The following is an 18,061-nucleotide window of genomic DNA, read 5'->3' as shown; positions in this document are numbered from 1 at the left end:
GCTCACAAGGTCTTGGAAAGTACGTTATAATTCATATCTTGATTTTTAAATGTGATTCCTTTCGTCAAAGACATTTAGATCTTTGGTTTGTTTTCAAAATTTGTTAGCATCAACAAATTTTCCTTCTCTCTCCTTCTTGGAGAAATGACAGCCGGTAATAACAGAAGAAAATGGGTAAGCCATGGAAAAATGAATCCCTATACTATAATTATTTAGTGTCATCAGTGTATATCTGTGTAATTATCTTCTGTTTTACCTTTCATACCTTTATGTATGTTTAATGATGGTTTTCTATGTTGTAAATAATATGTAATAACAAAATATGTATTTGTTTACATGTATTGCTGCAATGGAAAACTGTTTGTCCAAAAACTTTCAGAACTGCCGCTACTTGCAGTGAGGGCAGCACCTATCAAGTGTGGTTTGAAATATCGGTTCAGTTTTGACGGTCCTGGCCCTTGTGTCTGCACAGACCACCCAGGATTTAGCCTCCGGCTACTAAAAATTCCAACAACAATTCCGAGAAGAGCGAGTCTCTTGCTTTTCAGCAAGAAACAGAACTATGCAGGGAAAAGGAGACAAACCGAAAGTTAGTTGTGATTAGAACCCGGAAGCGTCAGCACGACGGCTACGAGGACTTCCGTTGACTTGTATATAACAGAAGTTATATACCGTGATTCGTTTGTGTGTTCAGTTATAGTCTTCAAGTATTTATTATACTACAACTATATCATCATGAGTGTTTATATAAAAGCTTAAAACTGTGAAACAACGTTCTCCGTGCTCATACACACCATATCTTGAAGTAAAGTTTCATCGTGTTTGTTCTTTCTGCAGGAACCGTAGGCTATAATGGTCACCTATAATTTTAAGATTTTCAGTGCAACTTATTTAGGTTGACCTTTGCATAGTGCATCGCACTTACATTTTGATCTTTATTAGTGAAGATCTGTACTACTAGAAACATGTCTCAAAAGAGCTAATTGCCTGTCCTAGCCTATGGGCAGGGCTCTCCGGAACTTTCTTAAGGAGACAGAGAAGATAATATTTTACTTGTGCTGTCTAGCACTCCAGTTCATATTTGTAGCACTACTACTACCAGGATCTTTTCAGGTTTCCATAGACAAAACTTCAGTATGAATTGTAAGGATCCAGTGTGTTTAATCATCACATGAACTTCCACCATCCCTTTCGAGTGCAGAGACTCTCAGCGGATGTGGAACCTGATTTATCTTATAATAATGAAACTGTGCCTTGTAATATAGTTTGGTAAATGTTTGTTTATTTACTTGTCCTCATAGTGAAAGACGGAAAGAGACATATAAACTGTCAGGAAATGAGGATATAGAATTCATTTTCTATACGCTGTAAATTATTATGATCGGTGAAGTTTTTTTGTTTACTTATCTATTCATATATATATATATATATATATATATATATATATATATATATATATATACATATAACGTATATCATGTGTTATCAGATCACCCAGTTCTACATATTGGTTATTACAAAGTGTGAAAATATAAAATTTTAATAGTGTGTTTAGTGGTGCACCATTTAAGTAATTGGCATTTTAGTGTTTTAGTGAAAATGCAGTTATCAAGTGTTTATGTGGAATAACCTACATCATCATTCAGAAAATAAATCGTACCACCTAATAGTAGCCAGAGGGTTTCCTTTTTCCTGTTTGGTTTTCCTTTCCCAAAGTGTTAATTTCAGATGTGTTTTCTTGCAGGATGGAAAATATGGAAATATTCCATCACTTAACTCAAGTATTCTTACCACCTTCCTGGTTGGGGCTCAGGAAGGCATCTCCCCATAGAACCACATACCTCAGTTATGAGTGTAAAGGGGAAATTAACAGGCTGCTACCTGTTCACCTTAATTTAAGTTTTTTTTCTTTTAAAAGTGTTGAATTTAATTACTCTCCTTTACAAGTAGCATCAGTGACCATAGCTGAAGGTAACATTTTAAAACCCTGAGATATTTTTCAAATCCCTGAGATATTATTTTTTATATAGTATTTGTTTTCTCATGCTCTCTGAAGGTATCAAGCGTGGTAGTGGCGGCTCCAGAAGAAAGTCCACTTTTGACTTCAGTAGGGAATTTGCATACTGAAAAGTAAATTTGTGAATTATCTCCTGATAATATTTTAATTATTATTTTATTCCCTCGTCACAACACCACCTTTTGTAGTGGATGTTCTTTCTTAGAACAACCTACGCAATATAGATGTGTCACACCATGCATTGGATACACACAAAGATGTGGTTCCCAGCGTAAAGGGGCATTTTCATAGCCACAAACATGTGGCTTCCAGCTTAAAGGGGCAATATTCTAGTCAGAATACAAAATTTGGCTTTTAAATTTTCGGTTTATGTGTTGTAAACCCCCAAAATTTTCCAAGAACGTGTGGTACTATGTTGATATGTTTCTAATTTGTGTGTTGACCTCTATAATTCTAAGATCTGTTTAGAGAATTCAGGAAATTAGAGTTTAGGGGGAAGTCAATTTGTTTATTTGGTATTCATATTTTAAATGGTTGTAACGAGAGCACAGGCTCGCCGTAAAGTAGTAGAAATGGAAAACGAGTTTGTAAATGAGGATTTCGCTCAGAGAGCAGACGAGCGCGTAGATGGTGTTACGGATAGGACCGATGGGGTGGAAACTGTTCCACCGGCCACCGTTAGAGAACCGGAAGTGTCGGTTAGGGAAGAAAACCAAATAGAGCCGACTGTCCTTCCTAGTAGTTCTGATACGATCAGTAATGAGATTAGCAGTATTAGTGGGATAAACCAGCAGCCATTTTAGGAGAAATTTTGCAAGGTCAGAATAAATTAGAAGAAAGTGCCAGAAACTTAGAGAGTAGCTTAGAACAGGTGCGAAATGAGTCGCAACAAAGCAGTATTAGATTAGAACAAGGTTTGGAACATGGCCTGGAGCAGGTGAGAAAAGAATCGAGAGAAAACAACGAACGTCTCGAACAGGCCATAGAAATAAGTAACGCTAGATTAGAACAAAGGCTAGATCAAGTAGCGCTAGATTAGAACAGTAGGCTTGAGAACAGTGAGCGTCAACTCTCAGAGCGGTTGGAGAATACCACCTTAGAACTCAGGCGGGAGATTGAAGGCACTAGGGAGGAGTTAAATTCTCGTGTCTGCGAGACAGTGCAAAAATTAGAGGAAGTTCAAGAGAGGGCTAGCAGTGTTGCCAGACAACTCAAAGAGAACTACAACGAGTTGACAGAGGGTCTTCAACAAGTCACGTCTCGTGTTGAACAGATCACTATAAGCTTAACTAATCCGGTCAGGAGAATAGAGGTGATCTTCGCCTCTCAAATAGCCAGACTTAGAGGGGGGAGATCGAACAAGAAACGTATCTGGAGGAGATACGTTCTGAGTGTAATGGTAGCATCCGTCAGATGCAGGACACCGTGCAAGATGTTTGTGAAAAATTAGAGCAAAAGATGGAGGAGTGGAAGAATACCGTACAGAGAGAGACCAATGAAGTAATCGAAAGACAATTAGCGAACATCTCCGCCTCTTCCACACGAGCAAGATCTCCATCACAGAACATCTCCTCTAGGCGGACTTGTCCGGTTCTCAACCTGAGAACCTGGCAGCATCCGGCGAGACAGACCCAATTCCATCGACGACTCGTGTGGGCCCACACAAGACGAGACAGAACCTGGCAACAGCACTCGGCTTGCTGCATAGAGATGTCACCCTTCCGAGCTATGTTGGCACCGAGAGCGAGACCGAGACGTTTAACTTCCTGCAGGACCTTGACCGGTACTTTGAGGTAACTGGGGTACTGAGTGAAATGCGGCTAAGCTTGGTTTCTAGGGCTCTCCAAAATACATCGCAACAGTGGTTTCAAGTGAACCTATGTAAAATCAATTCGTATGAGGACTTCATATCACTGTTCCGTAGCTGCTATTTAAGTGAAGAAAGATTAGCTAATCTCAGGGCCACTATACTGACGTCACACTATGACAGTCGAGTGCACAAGTCTCCAGCTGAGTACCTGCTGGACTTGTTGCACAAGAACAGCATCCTAGAGCCTACGGTGTCTGACAGTACGTTGCTGAAAGTACTTCCCAGGCACTTCCCAAATTGGTTGTTTCGTGCCATTGTGTCGTCTCGCCCGAAAACTATTTCGGAATTGCTAAATCTGGTGCAGGAACTGCAAACCTCTATGAACAATAGGGAGCAGTTCTTTCAACAGAACCCCAGGAAGGGAGTTAATATGCTTGAAATAAGCATGGAAAACGAAGGAAGGAACTCCCCCGGCCAAAGTGGTAGGAGACACTCTCTCCCGCAGGCTAAGCGAAATCGCGAGAGTCAACAGCCCTACCAGAGACGACACAACAACAACCAGAGCACTCCGCCCCGTAACCATGGTAATGGGAGCGGGTCATCTGGTTGGTGACGTGGCAAAAACAACAACAATTCCAGCCACCATACCACCCGTGGAGCCAGAGGTAGGAGAGGCAACGCAAGGAATCCCGCGCCTCAGCGAAACACTTTCAGAGGGGAAGAATCAATACAAGCGTTGGAGAGTTATGACAGGGAGCGTCCTCCACCCAACCAAAACAGTAACACACGTGCAGACATGACTAATCGCTCATCCTTCTCAGGGAGAGAATGAGAATTGTCTGCACATACTTGCGACAACGGTAGACTGGACACGGATATTACTGGTTTATTTGAGTTGACTAATAATTTTTCAAAATATGTGCTTAATAGCGTAACCTTAGTAGAAGATAAATCTAATTCAGATGAGCGCGAAACTGCAGTAAAGGAAATTAGTACTATAGAAGAAGAAGAAAATAATTGTGATTTTTGTAGAAAAATAATTAGCACGTCACATTTTAATGAGGTTAATGTTGAAAATAAAATTTCATTGTTAAGTAGAAATGGAGAACATATTGACATAGACAGGGAGATTTTTGAAGAGGCAAATTGAATTTTTAAGAACCTTTTTGATTCTTGTAATGAACCGTTGCCTAGCAACAATGTCATTTCTCTTCCAGAGATAAATATAAAATTATTTGGTCACGATGTTGATTGCCTCCTTGATACAGGAGCGACTTGAAGCGCAATTTCGAAAGAATTTTGGAACACTGTGTCGAATAGTAACCCCCCACCTGTATTTTTAAGTGCGAAGAATATTAGAGTTACGTCAGCATTTGGAAACGTGAGTAGGACAGACTCTACTTGTGATAGAACTACAAGGGAAGGAATTTCATACGTTAGGGATCATCATTTCTGGTTTGAATAGGTCATAGATCCTGGGTTCGAACTTTTTCACAGAATCTCGTGCCGTGTTAAACTATAACACAGGCATTCTACATCTTAACCATCCCAATGATGTAGAAATATCTTTTAGATCAGTAGATTGTGCAACCGAAGACTTAGTAGTTCGTTGTATTGAGTGGAATGGTGAGTTCAGCAGACCGTTTTCATTAATGGATGAATTAGATAATTTTGATGATGGTTTTTCCCGTCAGATGGTAGAAGGAAGGCCAATACGGTAATTGCACCTGAAGAGTGTAAGACCTCAAGAGAGAAGGCATCTCGTGCACCACGCTTGGACGATGGTAGATTCCCAAGCACCCAAGAATTGGCAGATTATATTTTCCCACCGGAAGAGTGGTTGTAAGTAAAGACTCGCGCCTCCCATAGTGATATTGAAGAATTCATTTCGAACTACTCAGATCTCTCGGACAGACAGAAAGAAAGTTTGAAAGCTGTGCTAGTTAAGCATCAGGCGTTATTTGATGTCAAGCCTGGTTGCATAGTTAACTACGAGCATGAGATTAGAGTAACGGACGAACGTCCCATAAACACAAAACTCTATCCTTACCCTAAGAGATATAAAAACCAGGTATGTAACGAAATTTTTGAGATGGTTAGCGTGGGGTATTATTCGTAAACAACCAACAGCTTACATTAATCCACTGGTTGTTACTGCGAAAAGTGATGGACGTATACGCGTATGTTTAGATGGTCGAGCTTTGGCGAAAGTTTCTGGTGATTTATCCGAGCGGCCCATGCCTCCCTTGTCTGTTCTTCAGGATATTTGTGGTAAGTCATGATTTAGCTGTATGGAAGCCACTGATATGTTCTTACAAATAAAAGTAAAGGAAAGTGACCAAAAATATCTCGGTTCCTTGCACGAAGGAATTTCGTATGCTTTCCAGAAATTACCGTTTGGAACAAAACAAAGTCTAGCCTCATGTGTACGTGCGTTAGATATGATTATTGGTTCTGAAGCAAGAGATTAATGTGGCCAATGTGTCGATGACCTAGTTTTGGCCGACACAACCTTCACAGAACGCCTAGAACACCTAGATAGAATGTTAGGTTTACTTGCTGCAGGTGGCCTAACTCTTAGGCTGAAGAAGGGCAACTTCGCGCGGAAGAAATTGAACATACTTGGTTTCCAGCTTTCTCAACACGGTATCGGTAAAGATCCGGAGAAAGTGAAGTCGGTGTTGGATTTTAGAACACCATGGAACGTAAAAGAGCTGAGATCGTTCATAGGTTACTGCCAGTATTGCCGATGCTTCAGCAGGAAGTACTCGGAAGTCATATCCGTTGTTCAGTCTGCTGAAGAAAAATGTAAAATTTAAGTGGGAACCAGTTCATCAGTCTGCAATAGACAGGATTAAACAAATATTCCAAGAGGAAGTTGTATTGAAGAGTGTCCTGCCTGATAAACAATTGATAGTTGAATGTGACGCTTGCGACTTCGCGTGCTCCTCTTTATTGTACCAACGTGATGACAATGATGAGATTCCTGTGATTGGTTTTTCATCACGTGTGTTCAATGCTGCACAAAGGAATTACTCAATCACTGAGAAGGAGTTCGCGGGACTCATAGGTGTGCTAGTGAAATTTAAACATTATCTTGTAGGAACAAAGTTTAAAATTAGAAGTGATCACCTTGCACTGAAGTTTATTTTATATTGTAGGCTTACTAATCAGCGCATTAGCCGCTGTTTTATGCTGCTCCCGAATTTCAATTTTGAATTCGAATTTGTTAAGTCGAGTGAACCTTGAGTGATTGCCACCCAAGATACCTTCCTCACACTCAGGAAGACCTCAGTGCTGCACGGAAACCCATTCTTCAAGAATCACTGATGTCCATTCTCACAGAGATCCCATGTGAGTTGAGGAAGATGATTGCCATATTGCCAGAGATGCAATCCTCTGATCCATTTTATGGAAAAATCAAGAAGGAAGTAGAGAAGACAAACTCACCACGTGTGAACTGTGCTTGTCATCGTTTTGAAGTATTGAACGGGCGTTTATGTAAACGTGACCAGGAAGGAGTTCGAATCTGCATCCCAGAAGTGTTAGTAGCTCCATTGCTCGATTATTACCATTCGGATCGGGGGAACATGTCGGCCAGTAAGCTACTACCACTTCTGACAAAGTTTTTCGTATAGCCGAAGATGAGAGCAAGTGTGAGAAAATACTGTGCTTCTTGCGATTTATGTCAGAAGAATACCCCACACCAATGTTATCGTCTAGGACCACTGATTCTTGTTGTTGTGAAGAAACCAAGTTACTTGGTCTGCGTAGATTGGATTGGGCCAATCACAAAAGGAATTGGGGGAATCCATTATATTTTGGTGTTTTACGATGCATTCTCCAAGTTAGTGGGGTTATATGCATCCAGAAGAGCGAACACTACCACTGCAGTACGGAAGCTAAAGGAGTACTTGAAACTAAGTCCTAGTGTGGAACTAGTCTTAACAGACAGAGGGGCACCTTTCCAGTCTGAACGCTGGAAGAGAGAGTTATCAGATCTAGGGATCAAGCACATTATGTCCACGCCATACTATCCTCAGGGAGAAATGGCAGAAGTGGCAGTGAAGGCAACCGTACGGCTGCTGCGTAAATTGTGCCATGATAACCAGAAATTGTGGCCCAAATACCTGGAGAAGATTGAGAAAGGCTTAAACTCAGCGAAACACCTGACTACTGACGTTTCTGCGTATGAGTGCCATTTTGGCCTCTCTATGTCACGTGACATAGCAAGAATTTTTGAGATTCCCGAAGTGGAACAACGCCATGACGTGCAGTTTTATGTGGAAATTGCAAGGAAAAATCACAAGAAAAATGCTGCTGCACGAAAGAGAAATTTTGACAAGACACATCGTACTATGGTGTACAATGTGGGTGATCTTGTTTTATCTAGGGTGTTTCCAAAGTCGGATGCTCTAGCAGGTGTTTCTAAGAAACTTCTTCTCTTATTTTCTGGTCCCTGGAAGATCGTAGCATCTTCAGGGAAGAACATGTACACACTAGCTGACCCAGTAACCAATGAGGTCAAAATTATCGGGAATGCTTACCTACTGTAGAAGTAGCTATGTTTCAAGGGATGAAACAACTTCAGGTAATGGTACAGAGGAGACCGAAGCCGAAGTCGCACAAAAAGCGTGAATTATTCCTGACGGTGACACATATATATGTACTCCCATGCGCAAAAAAAATTGCGCGTATACTGTAACTCACGATTTTTCTCAATTATTTCATTTCCCTTATGTTTATGGGTAAAATTCAGTTATTAGTATGTGGAGATAATAGAAAGCAATCTATCTAAGGAGATATTACCAAAAATTTAATAAAATAATAAAATTATAAGCAAAAAACAAAATTATGTTCGGTTTTGTGTATACTGGCAATAATGTTTTCGAGGGAATTTTTGAAGTAGCACAGCACGATTGCAGAGGGAATAACAAGATTAGCTGAATCAAGGAACTGGAAATTGGAGTAAAATATTGCATTTATTGGCTTAAATCTAGGGTGTAAATTGTCTAACAAAAATATAAATTAGTTTCTGTGACCAAGATGTTGTACGGAAATATATAAACAAAGAGAAAAACTCTTGTCTTAAGTTTGGAAGTGACATGCTCTATAGCCATGAGGATTTATTTCTTAAGAAAAAGATAAGCAACAAAAGAAAGTCTGTGTGATCAAGTGAGTAGAGTGACGGACTAGTAATTCTTATACTGTTTTGACCCCAGATCGAATCTCATCCGATCCTGTTCAAGTTTTTTTTACGAAACATTATAGAAGTGTATAATTTGTATGTTAATAAAAACTGAAACAATACAATAAAGAAATAACTTTTTGTTTCCTCTGATGACGTATTTATTTAGAATTAGTGTACTATTAGTAATAGCCATTGGTTTCAGTTTATGCTGTTATATAGCTTTTTTATCATCACCTTTTCTTGAAAAAAAAAAACATAACAAAAAAACAAATTTGTCTCCAATAAAGTATGAAAATATATATATAAACAGAAACAGACATCTTAGTATCAAACGTGATTTATCGTGATGAAATAAACAAGTTTCCCGTTATTAAAAAACAAAACTATAGAAAATCATTGAATTTGGTCTTTAGGTTTTTAGCATGCTATATATATTCTTTATAAGGCAAGATGTGCGATCATTCCCAAAATTTAGCTAGTGGGTAAAAGATGTTTTCGGCACAAATATTTTACAGGTCTACGTGCATGAAACACCAATACGCCATGGTCTTGACCTTCGTTTATTTCACATTATTATCCGACATATCATAGCAGGTAAAAAGAATCATCAATCGGCAAGAAAAACTGCAAGTTGTGTTCTTAGTCTGTTTTTGGTGCTCCGGACTCGATCGTTTAGCACGCCCGTCTATACCTTGACTCATACGTGTATCATTCAGTGCAGGCACATATCCAGCTTTACTTTTCGGAGGGGGCCCGACACGAAAGCTCATAAGCACGTAATTCTAATTTTTCAAAAATATCAATAATAATAATAATAATAATAATAATAATGCAACAGTTCTGTATATCTTTTAAACATTTCTTACTTTTCATTTATGAACCGATCAAACTGCATTCTAACACAAACGAAATCAAAAAAATATTTTCTAGAGACATGTAAGGAAAACTGTCTGCTACGTATATCACATAACAAAAATAGCAAATGGCAATGAGTGTATCGCTCTAATACAGTAATGTTATAAACAGAACGGAAACGAAATTGTAATCGCATTTAAAAGTGTTCTTTAATTCCACCTGGTATCAATGGCATTACGGTATATTCTTACAAGTAACACTTCCCAAGTGTAACACTCCAATTTTGATAAAATTTGACAGGCAGATACTACACATAAAATAAACGAATACATGTTTTTTTTAATTTTCTGCGGAAAAACGGTTTTAGGGGGCAAAAGCCCTCACCCAAAATTTTGAAAGTTAACGCCCGAAAGACAAAAAAAGTGAACGAAATTGTGCACAGATATGGCAGACGTAAAATGAAGGAATACGTGTTTTGTATTTTCCTGGAAAAATGGTTAGGTGGGGCACAGACCCCTCCAAACCTTTGACCATGAAATATCAAAAGTGCTAGTAACAATATGTCTGATGTGTTTAAAGGACGAAGAATTCCAACGACACTTTGTGTATGGACAATACGCAAAAACTAAACGAATATCTGTTCTTTTATTTTCTGCGGAAAAATGGTTTTAGGGGACAAAAGCCCCCATCCAAAATTTTGAAAGTTGGCGCCCGAAAGGCAAGAAGAAGTGAACCGAAATGAATGAAATTGTGCAAAGATATTGCAGACGAAAAATGAGGGAATACGGGTTCCGTATTTTCCTTAAAAAAAGAGAAACGTTTGGTTGGGACACAGACCCCTCCAAAACTTTGATCGTGAAATATCAAAAGTGCTAATAATAGTATGCCAGAAGTGCTTAAAGGACATGAAGAATTTGAACGACACATTGTGTAGGGACAATACGCAAAAAACAAAAGAATACGGGTTAATTTTCTGCGAAAAATGGTTTTACGGGGGCAGAATTCCCCACCCAAAATTTTGAAATCGTGCATAGATATTCTAGACGTAATTCGAGGTAATTGTGTTTCGTATTTTCCTGGAAAAAAAGCGGTTGAGTGGGGAACGGACCTTCTAAGCTGTTGATTACGAAATATTAAAAGTGCAAATAAGTATACGTCAGAAGTTCCTAAAGAGTATGGAGAATTGCAACGAAACTTCGTATAGGAACAATTTGCAAAACAATAAATGAAATGCGTTTTAATTTGTACGACAAAACAGTGTTGGGGCCTAGAGCCCCTCAAAAAAAAGTAAATATTACCGTAAAAGTGCAGGAAGGAATGGACCGAAGCAAATGAAATTGTGTGTAGATATTGTATAGACTGTATGTAAAATAAGGACTTTCGTGTTTTTAAGATGTTCCTATCAATTTTGGCACATCAACAACAAACAGGAAATTAATCGGCACGTGTTTTTGTTTATGCGGAAAAACATTATAAGGGTTAAAGTTGCCTCGTGATATACTACAAAATACGCTAACTGTTTGTGCTTGTTGTTGATCTGCCAAATTTGAAGAAATCTGATGGAGATGCTTGTGAAACACGAGAGGCTTTATTTTTCATATCCAATGTCTACAGACAATTTCATTCGCTTCGGTCCTCTCCTTCCGACAGTCAACGCCTCGGTCCACTCAACAGTTTTTTTTTCTTTTCAGGAAAATACGAAGCACGTATTCCCTCATCTTACCTCTACAACATTTGTGAACAATTGCATTCAGTTCGGTCCATTTCTTCTTGTCTTTCTTGCGTCCAATTTCAAAATTCTGGGTGGGACCTTTTGTCCCCTAAATCCGTTTTTTCGCAGGAAATAAAAATGCCGTATTTGTTTACTTTTTACTTATTGTACTAATACAAAGTTTTGTTTCAATTCTTCGTGTAAATTTAGGCACCTCTGGCATACTGTTATTAGCACTTTTGATATTTCATGATCAAAGGTTTGGAGGGGTCTGTGCCCCACCTAACCGTTTTTTCCAGGAAAATACAAAACACGTATTTCCTAATTTTATGTCCGCAATATCTGTTCAGAATTTCGTTCTCTTTGGTCCACTTGTTTTTGCCTTTCGGGCGTCAACTTTCAAAATTTTGGGTGAGGGCTTTTGCCCCCTAAAACCGTTTTCCAGCAAAAAATAAAGAAGCACTTATTTGTTTATTTTATGTGTAGTATCTACCTGCCAAATTTTACCAAAATCGGAGTGTTACACTTGGGAACTGTTACTTGTTAGAATTATAACAACAACGCATTGGCCACAGTTTGGACACTGACTCAAAGTAATCTATATATATAAAAGAGAACGTACAAATCCTTTGTTCCCTCATCACGCTAATACGGCTGAACCAATTTCTTTCATTTTTGGGGGGTTATTAGGATTTGGACCCTAGATGGTTTTTATCATATCACTTTAATTTTTAATTACCAGTGTCTTGAGATAATTGACCATTCAAGTGTCCATTACGTACAAATCCTTTGTTAGTTCATCATAGGTATAAAAATAAACATATTTATATGCAACCCGCATGACCGTGTCACTCGGCGGGTTAACATAAATGACAGGCGATATAATGTTAAGATTTACTGCAATCTACTATGGTTTTTTTATCTAAGTAACAAAGTTTATTGCGTTCCGGGGTGACCGCAGCGAAGCGGGGCGGGTTAACATAAATGAGAGGCGATATAATGTTAACATTTACTGCAATCTACTATGGTTTTTATCATATCACTTGAAAGCGAAAAAGTAAAAATTATCTAAGTAACAAAGTTTATTGCGTTCCGAGATGACCGCAGCGAAGCGGGGTGAACGCTGCTAGTCTGACATAAAAGAACCTCAAAAGGGAAAATGTAATTTTATTAAAAGTGCTTGAGGTTTGGTAAGGGACAGCTTCCAGGACCTCACGCTGGATACGTCACTGAGTCAATGCATTGTATTTGTTTCTTGCAAAACATGATAATTAGATGCGTAATATGTAAAATTATATCATAGTTTGACTTTTAATAGGTCTTACTTAATACATCCATATTATCCGGCGTTCTGCATGCCTGTTTCATGTCGGATAAGCGAAACTCTACTGTATTTTCAAAGATAGCATATACACAGGGGCTAGAGTTCTGCACGGGCCGGAATTTTTAGAACGGACCCGGCCCGTCCCCTTTAATTTATAATCTATAGGCATTAGCGGATTAAGGGCGGAGCCAATGGAGCCCAGGCTTCGGGGCCCCAAGCTCAGGGGGCCCTTTAAAATCCCTCTGTTTAATACTAAAATATAGTAATCAACTTATTATATTATAGGCTTCAGACCGATGCTATTTTTTTTCCCGCTCGTTACGCTCGCGGTATCGCTAGATTTAAGACTTTCTATCAGCAGCATTTACCTGTTAATAATGAATGCAATTATTTAATTGTTAATAATGAATTTAACTAAACTAATTATTCTAAACTTGGAGCACATTCAAATATTACAGCATAGTTCTCGGTAGTTCCATATGCCTATGAGGCTGTGGAAGGCAGAAAAGAAAATTTATGCACTGGAACTATTCTTAACATAGGGCCCCCTTAAAACAGTTGGTTCTAGGTCCCCAAAAGCCTTAATCCACCCCTGTCTATAAGCAATATTTCACGAAAAGCTGGTATTTTTTTTAACAAATGTGTTCGTCATCAAGTTTTCATAAACTAGTCCCTTTCTCCTTTAAGTAATTTCAGAGCCCACGGTGTTTCAGTGGTAGAGCGTTCACCTCTGGTGCATGAAGTCCTTGGTTCGATCTATGCTCGCGCCAAGTGAACCTTGTGCTGGACAAACACTGTGCGTGGGTTGTCTCGAGGTTCTCCCGTTTTATCCCACTTTCTTCACTCGATCATTTCATTCATTTCTTATCATCACTGTCTCCTTTAGCCTATCCGGCATAATCGTGGGACGTAAAACTTAAAGATTTTCAAATCATTTCAATCAAAAAACAGTTGCAGGAAGTATGTAATTTTGAATAAAACAAACTACTATATACAATTCTGAGTATATTATTCTTTTATGAAATTCTCGCGAACCTTATTTCTAAATCGAAGGGTAAGAAGACTAAATTCACTCTCTTATTATTATAGATCCATTTCAATTGAAGCAATTGAAATAGTTGAAAAAAAAACACCCTATATTCCAGTGTGCCACAATCGGTATAACGCTGCACACTGGTGTGTCCAGCAAAGTGAAGTGTGTGACGCAAACTTTTTGCTATTATTTGCAAGAATATTTGTCGAGCCTCTGTTATTTATTATTATTATTATACATTTCTTATTACGTTGATTGCCATGTGTATGGAATTCCATACACACGGCTCTCCTGTGCAGTAGAGCGTGATTATTTTCCATACGCAAACAATGTAGATATTCCAAGTTTGTTGTGTTCGTTCTATAGCTGTGTATGTAATTAGACACATATGGCGTAGAAATCACAATTTAATGTCCATGCCACGTATATGCAAAACCATACACAAAGACATTTATGAACAAAGACATTGAGTTTGAGTTTAACGTCTCGCTCAGCAACGAAGCTATATGAGACGTCGGTCTACAGATTAACGTGGACTCCGAAGCACGTGAGCTCACGCCGGGAATCGAAGCCGGGTCTTCCATGCCAAACGCGCGTACGCTAACCGCTTAGCCACTAAGGAGCTCATAAACAGAGACATTTAAAACAAAGGCGAAAACAAAGATGTGTGATGTGATTTTGAGTTTAACGTCCCTTTCAGCAGCGAGGCTATATGAGACGTGGACCTACTGATTAACGTAGAATCCGAACCACATGAGCTCCCGCCGGACGAAAACAAAGGCCTTTGGAATTGACAATAATCGTTTGGACATTTCAGTCGCACCTACCTAATATTAACAACATTTCTACGATAATTTCGTAACATTGTATTATTTCTTTTGTTGATTAGCTTGGTTAGGCTTATTTAAACACTTTTTTCTTTGCACCGACGTGTCACATCTCTTGGATGAAAATACACTAGGTCTCACTGGAAATCAAATCCAGAACCAATGCACTTGAACCATTTGACCACAACAAGGCACATTTAAAAAGAAGTTTCGATTTTGTTAGGAAAATTGTGATTAGGTGTAACATTAAAAAATATATTTAAGAAAGGATACGGAGCAAACGCACTGTACTTTCTCGCTCGAATTTTTTACACTGACTTATGTTAGGCTGTAACTATTATTGAAACATGTATTTGGGAAATTGCGAATAAAATAATGTTTTGGAAAACTTTGCTATAAGAAACTTCAGGCCCAAAAGTAAAGTACCCATTGGTCATATTTTCGTTAGAAATAACTTGATCCATATATTAGAATTATTAAGGATATAATTATATGTGAACTATAAGCAAAAGCGTCTGAGTAATTTCTGAGAAAATCATGGAAAAAGTCACCCCCAAGAATAAATTACCCCTTGTGGATCTTTTCAGGACAAACGAGCTATGCTATATTGTTAGTGTTTTCGTAAAACATTTATTTATGAAATACGAACACAATCGCCTGAGTCGTTCTTGAGAAAATCGCAGGGTAAAACTTACTGTCAAAAGTAATATACCATTTCTAGTTTTTCCGGATGAGGGAATTATACCATATAGCTAGGTTGTTTATATCACATGTATTTGTAAAGTATGAACAACAAACATCTCCTGAATGTTTTTTTAGGAAGGTCATCCGGAAAAGCTTACCCCCAAAGGTAAACTCTTCTATCTGTAATTTTGACAGTATATCGAGTAATTTTTAAGCAAATCGCTGGGAAAAAAAATCACTGTCAAAGTATCTCTTTTGGATTTTTCTTTTCGGAACAAGCGAGTTATACCATATTGTAAGATTATTACAGAAAATATTTTACTGAAATTAGAACAAATTTGTATCAGTTATTACTGAGAAAATTGTCGAAAAAAATTCAACCCTTGAGAAAACCACTTCTTCTGTATGTTATCGGAATAAACGATTTATGCTGTATGTTAGTTTATTAATGAAACATTTCTTTACGAAATATGAACAAAATTGCCTGAGGCGTTAATGGGAAAACTATCGGGGTAAAGCTCACCCTAAGATTAAGCTACTCCTTCGAACGAGTTGTTTGTTAGGTTATTAATGATACGTTTATTTATGAAATGTGGTTGAGAAAATTCTGCAAAAGGAACGCATACCATACAGTAAATTACACCATATATATTTTTTCAGAAAAAATATACATATGCGATGGAGATTCGTTAATAAAATATATATTTATAAAAAGTAAATAAAATCGTGACAGCTTTTTTTACTTGAGAAAATTGAATTGTTTTAAATTTTAATCCTTCAGTAAATTACCCTTGCTTTTAGATGTCGAAGGACATAAAATTCGAAAGATATTGAAAAATTGAATTGAAAAAGGCTTTATTCAAGCGGGCGAGGTTCAGCATATTGCTGCTCTACCACCTAACCCTTGTTAAGGAAGTACATTGTGTTATACAAAAAAACATACAATCAATTGAGTACAAAAGATACGGTTACATACAAGAAAAATACAGGTATACAGTAAGATGATAAAAAAAGAAAAAAAAAGAAAAGAGAAAAGTGGTACTTTTAACAAAACACATACACACGCACAAGTACGACAAGTGAAGAAAGAAAAAAAAGCATACAAATACAAACATGAAAACAAACACATACCAATCAATAACATAGAGACAAAATAAGCTATGCTTGTGATTCACAATGCAGGGGGGAGGGTGATGAAATATTTTTACAATGCATGATTATTTAATAAAGAATATGTACAAAGTCAAGTCTGATTTCATTTACGTGGTTCAAGTGATAGAATACAATTCATGGGTACCTGAACTTAAATTTTGTTGGCTAAGTAAATAAATTTTTAACATTTTCTTGAAAGAATTAAATGTGTTAGCTTCTTTTACTACATTTGGTAGAGCATTCCATGACCTTGGTGCTAATACTGAAAATGCCGCAGTGGTTTGCTTGAGTCTATGGTGTTGAATATCAAACGTATTTCTTTTGCGTGTTAAGTGAGTGTGAATAGTTGACCTAGCAGTGAGTTTCTTGTATAAATACGCGGGACGTGTTGTTTTAAGAATTTTATAAATGAGAGAGCAATAATGCAAATGTCGTCTTCTGGACATTGTCAGCATGCTATTACTGTTCAGAATAAGCAAAATATGATCGAATTTTCGTATGTTGTAACAGAAGCGGATGCATGAATTTTGTACCTTTTGGATCAGAATGGCATTGCTTTTTGTTAGAAGCGGGCCATACACAACATCACAATAATCAAACAAAGACAGTATCAGCGTTTGTGTCAGGAGTAGCTTGGTATCTTTGGACAGACAGTCTTGTATTTTGTACAAGTTTCTTAGCATTCCTAGAGCTTTTGAACACTGAGTAGAGACGTGATTATTCATAGAAAGTTTATCATCAATTTGTACTCCAAGACTTTTTACACAAGGTGAATAGCTAATGTTTGAGTCCATTATTTGTAATTCTAATTTGTCCGGAGCAATTTCATTAAGTTGATTAGCGGAACCTAGAACAGTGTAAGTACATTTTAAGGGATTAATAATAAGACCGTTATCAATACACCAGTCACTGATAGCCTTAAGATCTTGGTTAAGGAGTCGAACAACTTGTGGTAAGTCCTGAGGCAAGGCTTTTATAAACAATTGAGTGTCGTCTGCGTAACAGTACATCTTTGAATGCTGTACAACAGATACCAGATCTGCAGTGTATAAGGTGAACAAAACTGGCCCTAAAATTGAGCCTTGTGGTACACCTCTATCAAGTACAGCAGCTTCAGAAATTTTATAATGAGAGGAACTCCGTAAAGTAACTTGCTGTTTTCTCTTATGTAGATAAGATTCGAACCATTTTATGGTATTTACTGAAAAGTTATAGTATTTCATTTTTGCTAAGAGAACACCATGCTGTACAAGGTCAAATGCCTTTGAGAGGTCTAATAAAACTAGTATGACCACATTTTTGTCATTTAGTGCATGGAGCACATTGTCTTTAATACCTAACAAAGCAGTAGAAGTGCTGTGAAATTTACGAAACCCAGATTGTTCGCATGGAAGTATGCCAGAGCTATCAATATATGAAATCATTTGCTGAAGCACTAACTTTTCAATTACCTTTGA

Source organism: Thermobia domestica, chromosome 18 (genome assembly GCF_964235325.1).
Source record: "Thermobia domestica chromosome 18, izTheDome1.hap1.1, whole genome shotgun sequence".
NCBI lineage: Eukaryota > Metazoa > Arthropoda > Insecta > Zygentoma > Lepismatidae > Thermobia > Thermobia domestica.
This window is presented reverse-complemented; position numbering follows the sequence as displayed.